Raw genomic sequence first — 13,899 nt, 5'->3', positions numbered from 1 at the left:
TGCTTATAATGAAGTGCAGCATTTGAAAGGCTGACAGGCTAGTGCTTTAAGCCAAGCCACACTGCAAGACTGAAGCTTGTTGTCCTTTGATGTTTTAAGTCTGCAAAGAAGTCTGTGACAAGAAGTCTGAGAACATAGCCAATATATACACACTCATTGTAGATGCTCTTCCACTGTGAAACAGGTGTATATAATATCTAGATATTTTGCTCTTCAAGCAAATGTGTTGTTTCAAATGATTTTGTTTCTTAGTTCTCAATCTTGTAATTGACACAAATGGTTTGGAGTTGGTTTTGTGCACAAACATGGCAAAGCATGAAACTGTTGTGTGCACAGGCTGGTGAGATTTATTCTAATAGTGTGCGCTCGCCATTCCTGAATGCATTCACATATGAGGACGCTGGATGGACAGAAACCACAGAGAGTCAGAAAGTCTAGTTTAGATGTTCCTGACAAATTGAAAGCACTTTAATGCATTAGCATGTCTCTGACTGTGTGTCAGACTGCAGTTTTGTCATTTTCTTTAAGTCTTGTCAGCAAACTGAGCTTGTCTTTGTTTACGTGCTTCATATAATCCATTACCTCCATCCTTCTGGACTATCAGCTGAATGTCGCAGATGTCTAAAAGCAGTGTCTGGCACCATTCTAGCAGTGTGCCATCACTCTATCTGTCCTTCTATCTTAAAGGAATCGTTCACCCAAAAATGAACATTTGTTTACTCGCCCGCACATATTTTCAAACCTGTATGGCTTTCTTCTGATGATGTCATTTTAATGTTGATGATGTCTTCATGATGTTGTTTATTTTTCTGATTGTCACTTGTTAATCATAACTCAGTGTTGGTGTCCGTTAAGGGAGTGTGAACTAGTCTATAGTTAGAAGAATGTGTAAAGATGATTTGTGATATAGTCATGTGTGTACACAGAGTACTAGAGAGCTAGACAGCTGAGGTCACCAAAGCAATGAAGCATCACAAAGCAATGTGTTAACCTCCCAGGCATCCACATAATTGAGCATTTGCTGTGTTCAGCATCTCTGTCCCTCCCTATTCTCATTCCTGTCTCCTCATCCTGGAGGGTGTGGGATGATTCCTGTTGAGTCCTCGGGCAAGATACCTGCATTAGATCAGTCTACCACAGACGCCTACATGTTGTCAAGGTGGAGGCATTGATAAATATTTGTACATAATGTGATATGCAATAAAACAACATGGCTTTAATCCAAAACCAGAATGTCCAATTCCCCCACGCCTCCTTGTGTTATCTCTATCAGCACCTCATAGTAATAATGTAGCGTTACACTTTTTCTCTTGTCTGCCATGCCGTGTTCTTGTTAAAATATTCAGCACATGCCATATAAAGATAATAATTTGCTACTGAATGCTGTAAAAAGTGTTGTTTATGCTATTGCTTTGTATTTAGAGTGACGTGTGGTGGTGCATCTCGGTTTGGAGTTTAATGACTGAAGACCCCATTTAAAGAAAAGACCACACAACAGGACGTCGTCTGTCACCAGTGGAGCTCCTCATTAGCTTACCACCAGCTCAACACACACACACACACACCTATACATGCTTATAGCCTCAATACATTCCCTATATTTAAGAAAACCACATACATTTACTTGTATCATCATCATGTAGACTTTTGTTAACAGAAGCTTGCATCCTTTCTCTGTGAATTGAAGCAATGACGTTTTGTCATGGTTCACCACTCATTTTCTAATGCTGACATATCAACAAGCTATTTATCTAGACATGAGGAGACTTGCATTTCAGGTACACGCACATGCGCACACGCATAGCTGACATTGATACGTAAATGTTTAGGTGCTATTTGTTGACATATTTGCATTTTTGAATATCCATATTGTTTTATGTACAGTTTTTTTCCAACAGTAATTGAAGGTGCCATGATTTCTCCAGATGTTTGTGAATTGATGGAAAAGGATTAAAGGTGACATATTATGAAAATCTGACTTTTACTGTGTGCAGATGCTATGATCAGGTCCTTGGTGCATCTACCAACCCAGAAAACGTGAAAAAGATCAACCAAGTAAGCCTTTCTCTGCGAGCTTGTGAAAGAACAAGCAGCTCAGATTCGCTTCCCCTGTAACGTGGAAAGTGGATCTTATTGTAATATTTCCGCCACTCGATCTGCACGTTTCCACCCACTGCCCCGCCATTCTGTTTTTGCAAGCGACAACGATGTACCAGTTCTAATGACATGGGCAAAGTTCGAGCAAGGCATGCTAACTGTTCTGTCGTTGGCTGCACAGACAAGAGAGCAGTGGATTTATTGATTTGCTTACTGCATTATGCTGCTGCCACACAGATCTAATATAAACATGTGATTTCTTTCCCAGCTGTTATGTCTGTTCACAGACATAACTGACTGTTTTTATAACTCATGTGTGCTTTTAACCCCAAACTTGTGTGTATTTGACCGTTTAAGCGCAGTAAGACATGGGAGAGAACTTAGTTTAGTACTCACATGCTGTGTGACAGCCACTTTCTGTGCGCTTGCTTCGAATGTCTATGCTCAGAAAATTCTATATCGAAGTTTGAACTAATATGGCTTTAAAAAACATGTTTTCAGCACAATAGACATAATCAAAACCAAACAGATGGGTTTTTTCAGATGGGTATCTGAGGTACAGAAAAGGGGGTGAGGAGCAGCAGCTCATTTGCATTTAAAGAGACATGTTTCCACTCAAAATAGGCATTTTCAAAATGATATAATAAATGATCTGTGGGGTATTTTGAGCTGAAACTTTACAGACACATTCTGGGGACACCTGAGACTTATTACATATTGAAAAAGTAGCATAATAGGTCCTGGTGGAACTAACTTGTTTTATCTTATTTTACGTAATTTTAAGTCATCACGAGGCCCCCTAGTGAATCCTGGGCAAACGGTCCTTCAGAACTAATCAATAATTTGTATTGAAGCGGTTACTTTTTCACCTATAGGGTTCCAAATAGAATGAAACCAGTGTGTCCTTTGTGTATGTGTGTTTTATTAAATATTTCAGCTGTTTTGATTATGCTTTTAGTGCTTGTTTCACCTTGCACATGAGCACATGTAGATATAGATATTTTTTAATAAGAAAACCGGAAACAACACCTGTGATTGCAAAGTAATAATTTAGAAATGACATGGCTATATTGCAGCTTACTGTTGTGCCGTTACTAAACTGGTTCATCAGAAGAGCTCTGAATCTGGTTTGAGTCTCATCGCTGCACATGTAGCTTAGAGCACTGTTTGCTTTGCTCAAGGGACAGATGGCCCTTCTGCCATCCTGCTGCTCTCCTGTACCCCATCTCTATGTTCTCATCCTGTCCTGGCACACAGAAAGAGTAGCACTCTTTGGCCCTGATGCCCCACTCCTATATTTATCACAGTTTCAAGCTCTTCTTATCGCCTATGGCTTACTACACTGCCTACACGCTGCCTCCAGGGCTCCAGGTGACCTGACCTATATTAGCACACCGGACGCTGCACTAATCGTCCTGACAAGCTGCTATTCTTGCACGTTTTCCACATAATTGTGTTGCGCTTTCTCCTGAGCCTGAGAACAGGACTTCAGCTTGACGTGTGACATGTAGATGTAGTGAAGCAATACGGGATCACTTATGCCGAGACGAAGTGCTGATGATTTATTCAGAGGCTGAGGCGTGGGACACGAATGTGAAGGAAAGGTTATTTTTCCAGCCTGCGGAGAAACTGATGACTTTCCGCACACGCTCACTGCACACTGCAGTCAATGAAACCTCGAGCTCTGAGAGGACCGCGCCGCAGCGCGCCACGTGTGATGGAGAGAGCGGCTGAGTGTGAGAGAGGGCGAAAGGAGTGATAGCATGCAGCTCACATCCTCATGTTTCTGTTTCACAACATCTTGCTCTTCCTGTATGTGTGCCTGTAAACAGAGGACGTGACAGCAGTTCAGACTGCATGTGGTGTGGATGTGTCTCTCTTTGCTTCGATCGCGACTTCCTTCACAGGAGCAGCATCCAGTCTAAGCTTGTTTTTGTCTGTGCATGCCATAGCATAGTATATTTATATCCTCATGCTCTTACATCACCCATATGAAAAATATCTTTAATATCTCAATTTGTTTTTCCTAGGCAAATGATTAAATGTAGTGCAAATAGAGGCTCTCAGATAATTTCACATATAAATCTCAGAAAGCATATATACAAGGGTGCATTTATTTGATGAAACAGTAAAAACAGCAATATTGTGAAATATTGTAACAATTTAAAATAACAAATTTCTATCTGAATGTACTTTAAAATATAATTTATTCCTGTGATGCAAAGCTGGATTTTCAGTAACTTTACTCCAGTCTTTTTCTGTCACATGATCCTTCAGAAATCATTCTAATGTTGATTCGCTGCTTAATATTTTTGTGTAAAAAATTCTTTGTTGAATAGCAAGTTCAAAAAGTACAGCATTTCTATTAAACATAACCGTTTTGTAACATTATAGGAGTCATTACTGGCACTACTGATCAATATAATGCATCCTTGCTCAATAAAAGTATTAATGCACAACATGCTTTTTACTATTCTAGATCTTTTTTATCCATCTAGTAATGCTTTTCATTTGCATATCTTATAATTTGCACACAATTTCCCTTTAGACAGTCCTGATAATCTATCTCATGATGGCTTAACAGTAGTGACCACAAACTTTGTAACCATTTGCAGCCACTAGATTTTATTTTTTTTTCTAGGGAGTTTAATTATTTCTTCCTAAAGAAAAAGCAAGTGCTGAAACCTGAGCGGGCCATAATTACAGGATTGCTGCTATTATGTATTAAGCAGCATTTCTAAACTATTCAGAGATGACGTTAAAGGCTGCTGAAGCTAATTATGTTGTTTGTCTTTCGAAACGCGTTATCTCCACCCACTTCCGCGTGTTAATGAGCTGTTGCGCCTTTACATGGCTGTACTGGAAGAGCACTAGAGATGGGACTTGAACACGAGTGGTCCGGCTGAGGTCACCTTGTGTGCGGTGGATCTTTGATCTCTTTGTGAAGGAGGTTTAGTGCTAGAGGCAGGGTTAAAGCGTTGTGGGGGTGGAATGTTTGTATGAATGGGTAAAACGTAATGCCTGGATGATTCACAGTGCATGAGATTTCTAGGCAAAGGAGCAGTGAACACATCGCTGCCTCAGATTGAGGACAGTCTGTCTAAAATGTTGAGCATTGTGTCCACCAAAGAGCTTATAAAGCATTAAGAGAGGCTGTTCATCTAAATTTGGAGATGCAGTTATCATTTACTCACCCTTACGTTGTTCCAAACCTATGTGGTTTTCATTCTTTAGTGAGGCATGAGGTAAAATTCTGAAGGATGTACTTGTATAGGCACTGAAGCTTTCAGTATTCATTTATGATGCAAAATGCCATAGAAGTTGTCCATTTGTACACAAATTAGGCATCTTTCATGAGCGCATGATTTCAAGATACTGTATATTGACTTCAAGGGACAGTTCACCCAAAAATGAAAAGTACCCTCATGTTCAAGCCATCCAGGTGTAGATGACTTTCTTCTTTCAGATTAATACAATCAGAGTTATATTAAAACACGCCCTGGCTCTTCCCAGCTTTATAATGGCAGTGAATGGGAGTTGTGATTTTGAAGTCCAATAAAGTCCATCTATCCATCATAAAAAGTGCTCCACACTGAAGTAAATCAATGAGTTTGTGTTAGAAAAATATCCATATTTAAAACTTTATGAACCGTAATCTCTAGCTTCTGCTAACTGTCGTACGCACATTCATGAGAGAGAGGCATTCCAACAGATGATGTAGGCATAGTGTAAGCTCCAGTGGGAATATTTTAGTCTCACAAAAACCTAGTTTTGTTTAAAGGAAAAGAAAACCAGCCTCCCCTTTGCTTATATGTGACCCTGGACCACAAAACCAGTTATACTGTAAGTCGCACAGGTATATTTGTAGCAATAGCAAACAATACATTGCAGGGGTCAAAATTATAGATTTTTCTTTTATGCCAAAAATCATTAGGATATTAAGTAAAAATCATGTTCCATGAAGATATTTGTCAATTTTGTACTGTAAATATATCAAAACTCTTTTGATTAGTAATATGCATTGATAAGAACGTCATTTGGACAACTTTAAAGGTGATTTTTCTCAATATTTAGAATTTTTTTTTTTTTTTTTTTTTTTTTTTTTTTTTTTGCACCCTCAGATTCCAGATTTTCAAATAGTTGTATCTCTGCCAATTATTGTCACATCTTAACAAACCATACATCAATTTCATCAAAAGCTTATTTATTCAGCTTTCTTAATTACTTCTAATTAGTGACAGACTACGCCTATGTCCTACTTCATCCACTGGAACGACACTCTTTTGTAAACGTGCATACGACAGTTAGCAAAAGCTAGAGATTATGGTTTATAAACTTTTAAATATGGTGTTTTTTGCTTACGCAAATGCATTGCTTTGCTTCAGAAGGCCTTTATTAACTCCCCAGAGCTGTGTGGAGTACTTTTTATGATGGATGGATGCACTTATTGGACTTCAAAATCTCAACACCCATTCATTGCCATTATAAAGCTTGGAAGAGCCAGGACATTATTTAATATAACACCAATTGTATTCATATGAAAGAAGAAAGTCATATACACCTAGAATGGCTTAAGGTTGAGTAAATACATGAATTAATACATTCTTCTAGTCTTTTTTATATTTAGATTATTTTCTATTTTCACATTGATATACAAATATTATGAAATAACTGCATTTTACTGCTGAAGTCGCTGATATGTTGAGTGTGTCTGCAAGATGTTGCAGTGGTCAAGCGGTACAAGTTGGAATTTTAATGACAGAATTTTAATTTTGGGGCAAACTATACCTTTAAATGGGGAGTTAATTCCTGACTATTCGTTTTTAAAGCTTACATTTCATGACAGTGTAATTTTTATGAGTGAACAGGGCTGTCGTTGTGACTGTAATGGAGGCTTTTATGAGGATGCTTCTGATGGATTATATGGAGGGCGTCGCGTCAAAACTGGGAGAGCTTAGTGAAGACATATCCTCAAGAGTTGACCTTAAGCCTCTTCTACGACTCCTCCTCAGCATTTCTCAGAACATCAGCATTCAACTGACTTTGAGTTTTCTAGTTCTATTGCAGCCTCTGACACTCCACCAACAAATACTGAAAGTCTATTCACAAAACTGTCATTCTTTGTCTTCTAAGAGAATTTCTGTTCTCTTTACTTTGATGTCAATATCAGTGTCCAGTCTTCAAATGAGAACTGCTGGTTTAGTGAAGGCTTTGTTAGAGGCCAGTGTTCAGCGCAGGTACTGACCGTCTATCCTGTCAGTATTTTGCATAACTGCCTGTGTGAACGTGGCTGAACATGTGTGGGAGCTGTTCTCAGTGTGATTTGTGGACTCTTAATCATTGTTGTGCGCGTGTGTGCAAAATACAGAAGGAGAGAAAGATAGGAGAGTGCATGAGCTGCAGTCCTAGCAACTGCCGTTAGTGTTTTGTAAAAGAGTAGTTCAGCTTCCAGCCCTGTCCTGATGAGTGTGCTTTCTGATAACTCTGTATACATACTGCAGCTGCTATGCAAACATGCACACTTCAAAACCATTAACTAAATGGTTTATATTTAAAATGCTCTAATATGAACCAAAGCACTCATTTTTCTTTGCATGCCATTAAAGTCTGCGTGAAATGTTGGAGTTGGAATATTTGGTTTTTCACACTGACACGATTTTATGACAAGTCAGGACAGATATTTGCATTGAAGACCGTCAGGTGCAATGACTTGTGAGCAGAAGATTTGAGGTAATGTTAAGGTCACCATTAAAGAGTCATGTCAGTTTATGAGGCAGCATGCGGTTGATGGGCCATAATACAGCGGCAGGCCTGAACCTCGAGGTGGCAGACATCACACCTACACACAGAAACAGAGAGAGAGAACGAGAGCGTGCTATGATGGCATGCCGACGGAGGAAGATTGGAGTGTGAGAGCATTGCAAAACGTGTTGTTAACATCTGCGCTCATGTTACCTTTACAAGGTGACAGGAAAAGATAGAAAGTGACAAAAACTCTGCCCTGTGTGCATACTAACATTTGATTCAAAAACACTCACATACGTAGACATCTCATAGATCATTTTGAGTATCAACTCTCTACTTTAAACATTTTGAGTAACTATTTATTTGCTCAGATTCATTTGTTTTGTTGCATTTTACTAATCTCAGTCTGATATGGCATGTCTTTTTTATTCTGGTTAGCTGAAATAAGGTCAAGGTTATGGGGTTCATGTAATTCCCATTTCCATCACTGGATTTGTCGAGAGTTTGCAAGGTTAGTGTCATCAGAGGTTTTTGCTGTCATCAGTGTTGTTTCTGTCAAATAAAACTATTTAAATCTTTATAGTAAATAAAATTGAAAAAGGACAAAAATAAAAATTAGGTGAAAACTCTAAACAAAAATGAGAAATTAGAGTTTACAGCTCATGAAAGTCAAAAATCCAGTCTCTCAAAATATTAGAATATTTACATTTGAGTTTCATTAAATGTCCATCCCTATAGTATAAATTCCGGGTATCTCTTGTTCTTTGAAACCACAATAATGGGGAATACTGCTGACTTGGCAATGGTGTAGAAGACAATCATTGACACCCTCCACAAAGAGGGTAAGTCTCAGAAGGTTATTGCTGATCAAAGCATATTAAATGCAAAGTTGACTGGAAGGAAGAAATTGGGTATGAAAAGGTGCACATGCAACAGAGATGACTGCAAGCTTGAGAAAACTGTCAAGCAAAGCTGATTCAAACACTTGAGAGAGCTTCACAAGGAAAAGAATGAAGCTGGAGTTAGCGCATCAAGAGTCACCATGCTCAGATGTCTTCAGGAAAAGGGCTACCAAACCACTTCTGAAACAGAAACAACGTCAGAAGCATCTTACCTGAGCTAAGGAGAAAATGATGTGGACTGTTGCTGAGTGGTCTAAAGTCCTCTTTTCAGATAAAAGTAAATTTTGAAGTTCATGTTGAAATCATGGTCCCAGAGTCTGGAGGTAGACTGGAGAGGCACAGAATCCAAGCTGCTTGAAGTCCAGTGTGAAGTTTCTGAAGTCAGTGATGGTTTGGGGTGTCGTGACATCTGCTGGTGTTGGTCCAATGTGTTTTATCAAGTCTGAAGTCAATGCAGCCGTCTGCCAGGAGATTTTGGAGCACTTTATGCTTCCATCTGCTGACAAGCTTTATATAGATGCTGATTTCCTTTTCCGGCAGGACTTAAGCACCTGCCCACAGTGCCAAAACCACTTCCAAGTGGTTTGCTGACCATGATATTAGTGTGCTTGATTGGTCAGCCAACAAGCCTGATCTGAACCCCACTGAGAATCTATGGGGTATTTTCAAGAGAAAGATGAGATATAGTCGATCCAACAATATTCAGACGAGTTAAAGGTTCAGTAGTGCCTCAGCAGTGCCACAGGCTGATCGCTTCCATGCCACACCTCACTGATGCTGTAATTTGTGCTAGAAGCAAGTAATCTGCTGTAATTTGTGCTGCTGACCAAGTATTGAATGCATAAATAAATGTACTTTAAAGAACTTGAACTTTTCTGTTTTGCAAATCTGTTTTTTGATTGATCTTAGGAAATATTCTAATATTTTGAGATACTGGATTTTTGACTTTCATGAGCTGTAAGCTCTAATCATCAAAATGAAAAACAAAAAACTTTTGAAATGTTTCACTTTACATGTTATGAATCTAGAATATATAAAAGTTTCAGTTTTTGAAATAAGTTACAAAAAAAGAGAAATTTTTCATGATATTCTGATTTTTGGAGATGCACCTGTATATGTCACATCCATAACGCTGGATTTTCCTAAAACTAAAATAAAACATTAGTATTATTTTAAGTAGATATCCGTAAGTAGAACTACATTCTGTGAGTTATATCTGTATCTTGTAAGTTATGTCTGTGAAATACTCAAAATCTATTCATTACTTTTATGGTGTTAACTGTAAAATCCAACAATAGGCTGTCATGTTGCCATTGTGGATAAAACTGCCCCTAAAATAGATATACACCAAAACAATCTGTAATTTGATCTTTTTACATGTCTGTCAGGGTTTTGTCTCTTCCTGTCTAAATGGGCAGTTCTTGGCCAGAGTAAGAACAGACTTTTTGGTGCATGTGTATGTGGCGGAGGTTGCACAAGTCAAAACTCAGAACCATTTCTCCATCACCACATTTTGTCCCACTTCTATCACAAGAAGTCTTGGAAGATTATAGCATGGCAATGGATATGACAATGTTAATGGTGGAAGAGATCTGCTATGCAGCTAAATTGCTGCTGAAGTTGGATACTGCTGTTGTTGTAGATTATTGCTGCACAGCAAGTACAGGAACTTGCTACTGCCAATACATATGCCGATATGGTGCTGTGAGTATTTTAGACATACTGCTGCTGCACAAATAGCATGTATAATAAACCATAGCAGATCCATACAGGTGGAGCTGGGGAGGTGGAGGATTTCACTGTATGCTCTAGTGAATGGCTAACCAGCCATTTAAATGTAAAGCAGCAAGTTCATTGGCTGCTTATGCAACATGAACCAATCAGCTTGTGCCAAGTAGTTTAAGGCTGTGAATATCATCATTTTGTATTAAGAATCCATCAGCCTGTGCCATATAGAGTTTAATGACAGAACTTGCCATTTGTTCTCTCACTCTATGTAGCTCAAATGTCTTTTCTTGCTGCGCTTGTAATCGTATTGACCTCCAGAGGTTTGCGGACACACTGCAGTGCGCTGCTGTACACAAAAGCATCTGCAGTTCTTTTGAGGTTGTGTTTGTTGTTGTACCCTGACATCATCTGTCGTCTCATCTCTGAGGAGCCCTAAGTTGATTATTGCAGTTACAAGGTTGTCATGGCTGCTCTAAGAATAACAAAGACCCTGTGGGTATCTCTCTCCACAGTGGGACGGGGCTCAATCTCCCCCTGATCCCCCCCTACTCCCTTCCTCCATTTTGAATCAGCAATTAGGTGTTGTTCTTTTCATCAGACCCGTCTAGAGCAAATGAAAGTAATGGCATGAATTGGCATGGCAGGAACGAATGAAGTGGCAGGATTATTAGAGTTTGATTAGGAATGAATGAACAAACTTCATTAGGGTGAGGCTTTATGAAGCCTGTGCAGCGTTTCTACAAGACACTATGAATTATCAATGCACAGTTGTTTAGGAAAAATTGTTCAAATGTAAGTAAAACAAGCTAATTTTTTATTTGTATGACTGTCACTCATCGCTATATTGCATTGCTTTATTGCAAGAATAACTACAGAGCTTTAATCATAAAAATAAGCATTTAAATACTGTCACTAAGATACATTATTGGAAGATAAGTTTTTTTTTTTTTATTTCTATAACACAGGTTGACCAAAGTACAACTTTACAGTTCTTGAATGGTGTGGCATGGTATGTGCGTCCATCGTTTTAACATTTCTGTTGAAAAATATGCTGTTCATTTGCGCTGAAGCATTTTGTAAATGACTAGTTACTGAGTTGATCTTGTCTGATCTTTACTTGCAGATGTTTAGTGGTCCGCTTGCAGTCAGCACAGCTTGTGTGTCTTTAATGCAGATGAGCTTGTTTAATAGCACCTGTAAACGCACTGCTGAATTATTCATGAACTGAAGTCTAAATCTGGAAGCTGACAGAGAGCTAAATTTGAATAACGTTTTAAAAAAACAGAAACAAGACATGACGTTTGCATATCTTCTGAGCATTCTGTCTGCATATTACATCATCACCATTTGTCCTTACGCTGGACGGTGAGGATAAACTCTGTGACAAGCACTGACACTAATTAAACCTAGTGAGCTGCATACCAAATGCATACTTGACGCAAAGACTGCATTAAGTTTGGAATACACTACAGGACTTTAAAAACTGAACAGATTTTCGAAGAGTAGGTATCATGCACTTGTCAAGTGTGAGAGACGTGAATGGTATTTGGGGTACCATCAGCGTTTCTGCCAAACGTGCCCGTTAGCAGTGGATGCTGCTTTATCTATGACTATGCTTCATATTTTATGACAATAAAAAAGAAAAGAAATTTTAATAATTAATCCAGGTGAGGCAAATCTTGGTTTATTGATTTGAATGCAGTGTATGGTGAAAGCAGCCACACTTCCCTATGAGGCATGGGATTTGTTCTAAACATGTTACAATATTGCATGTTTAAACTCTTAAATGAAAAAAATTCCTTCTTCCAAATATACCTGAAACTGATTCAAATATAGAATCTTATGAATAGACTACAGAAATCAAGGTAATGTCCCTCTACTTGACCATTTCAGTGCATTTTTAGCACTCAGACAGGTATGTTCAATACAGTTGTCTTGACAGAAAAAAATGAGATTAACCCTCCAGTTTCAAGATCGTTTGTTCTTCAGACATTCCTCTTTAAAAGAAAAGAAGTATCATATATATATTTTTTAAACTGACCCACATTTAGTTTTTGACCACAGAAAGTGTGTACAATTTAATGATTTACTCCTGGAGCCATATTGAAATTTCAGTATCTCTAGAACCGAATCTCATAGGGCATTAAAAATAAAGATGCCAAAAGGAAGGTTTGCTAAGACCCAATGTCTAAAAGGGCATTAAGATATCCTTAATGCTTCTTAAGTTACAGGCATGCAAACTTTGCAGACAAACTTGAAAAATGCCGTTTTCCCATTTGTCACCATTGGCACATAATGCAACAAAGATTGCTAAAGTCAACACATTTTACTAATAGAACTGCCAAATAGAACTATAAAAATAAGGTAATAATGCTGCCGTCTTTCTGAAGTCATTTTTACCCTCCTGTAACTTGACTCTGAATTTTGACCTCCATCTACAAAATAGTGGATTACTCAGTAAATATTCATCCATGACATTTAATATTTTGGCTTTCATCACTATTCATGTGTATCTTTCTTCAGAAAAAATATTAGCAAAATCAAAAATTTGAGTTGGTTGGGTTTACATGGAATGGCCCACTTCTAACTTTGGAATATTATTACAGAGGAAAAACTGGGCATTATATAGATGAAAATGTAAATGACTGAGGTTTACTCACTACCGGACTTTGAAGTCGTTGCTAATACAATAAACTCACACCGAAACATGTGCGCGCAAAAAATACCATCAAAATATCGAATGCATTTCATATCCTCTGGAAACGGTGATGCTAAATTAAATCTGTCAGCTCTGTCCCCCTGAAATCTGCAAGTCTTTCAGCAACAGTAGTGCTGCTTAATAATTTTGTAAAAACCATTATACTTTCGTAATATTATCTGATGAATAAAAAGTTCAGAGCAGCATTTATTTGAAATAGAACTCTTTTATAACATTTTAACTGTTTTATTGTCCCTTTTGATCAATTTAATGTGTCCTTGCAGAATAAAAGAAAAAAAAATCTCAGTGACCCCAAACTTTTGAACAGTATTGCGTTTTTAAAAAGAATAATCTAGCTTCATAATGTCACCCATCATATCAGCCATAACACAAATCTGTAAAGCCTGACAGTTTTGTTTGTGAGGTACGGTGTACCTCACAAACAGTGAACTACTTTGTCCACCATCCACCATTGCAGATTAACATGTCTGCCTGTAAATCAAAGACACAGCAGTCTAATAGTGGATGACAACTGTTAAAGCTGCATGTCATCTGCTGAGATATACCACTCACTAGCATCTTCATTTCAATATTTTTTTTTTCATTTTTCCATGGCGGTGATTTGCATTTCTGAGTTCTCTGGTATATCTTTAGCACTTAGCTAAAAGATCAAAGTCATAGGCAGTTGTCATTCCACTTATGTCTGGTAAAGGCTGCATGTATGTGCAA

General features: G+C 38.1%; 1 protein-coding gene across 5 annotated transcripts in view; it reads left to right on the top strand.

Annotated features, from left to right (window-relative positions):
- Positions 1–13,899, top strand: part of fgf13a (fibroblast growth factor 13a) — a 147,845-nt gene that overhangs the window by 19,767 nt on the left and 114,179 nt on the right. Inside the window, exon 3 of one of the 5 annotated variants that reach the window (XM_051127367.1) lies at positions 1,995–2,055. The exons of the other annotated variants lie outside the window; for them this stretch is intronic. The gene's annotated coding sequence lies outside the window, so the exon portion shown is untranslated. The remainder of the gene's footprint in view (positions 1–1,994; positions 2,056–13,899) is intronic. 5 annotated transcript variants of the gene reach the window in all.

The sequence above is a fragment of the Labeo rohita genome, chromosome 14 (genome assembly GCF_022985175.1).
Source record: "Labeo rohita strain BAU-BD-2019 chromosome 14, IGBB_LRoh.1.0, whole genome shotgun sequence".
Classification (NCBI taxonomy): Eukaryota; Metazoa; Chordata; class Actinopteri; order Cypriniformes; family Cyprinidae; genus Labeo; species Labeo rohita.
This window is presented reverse-complemented; position numbering and strand designations above follow the sequence as displayed.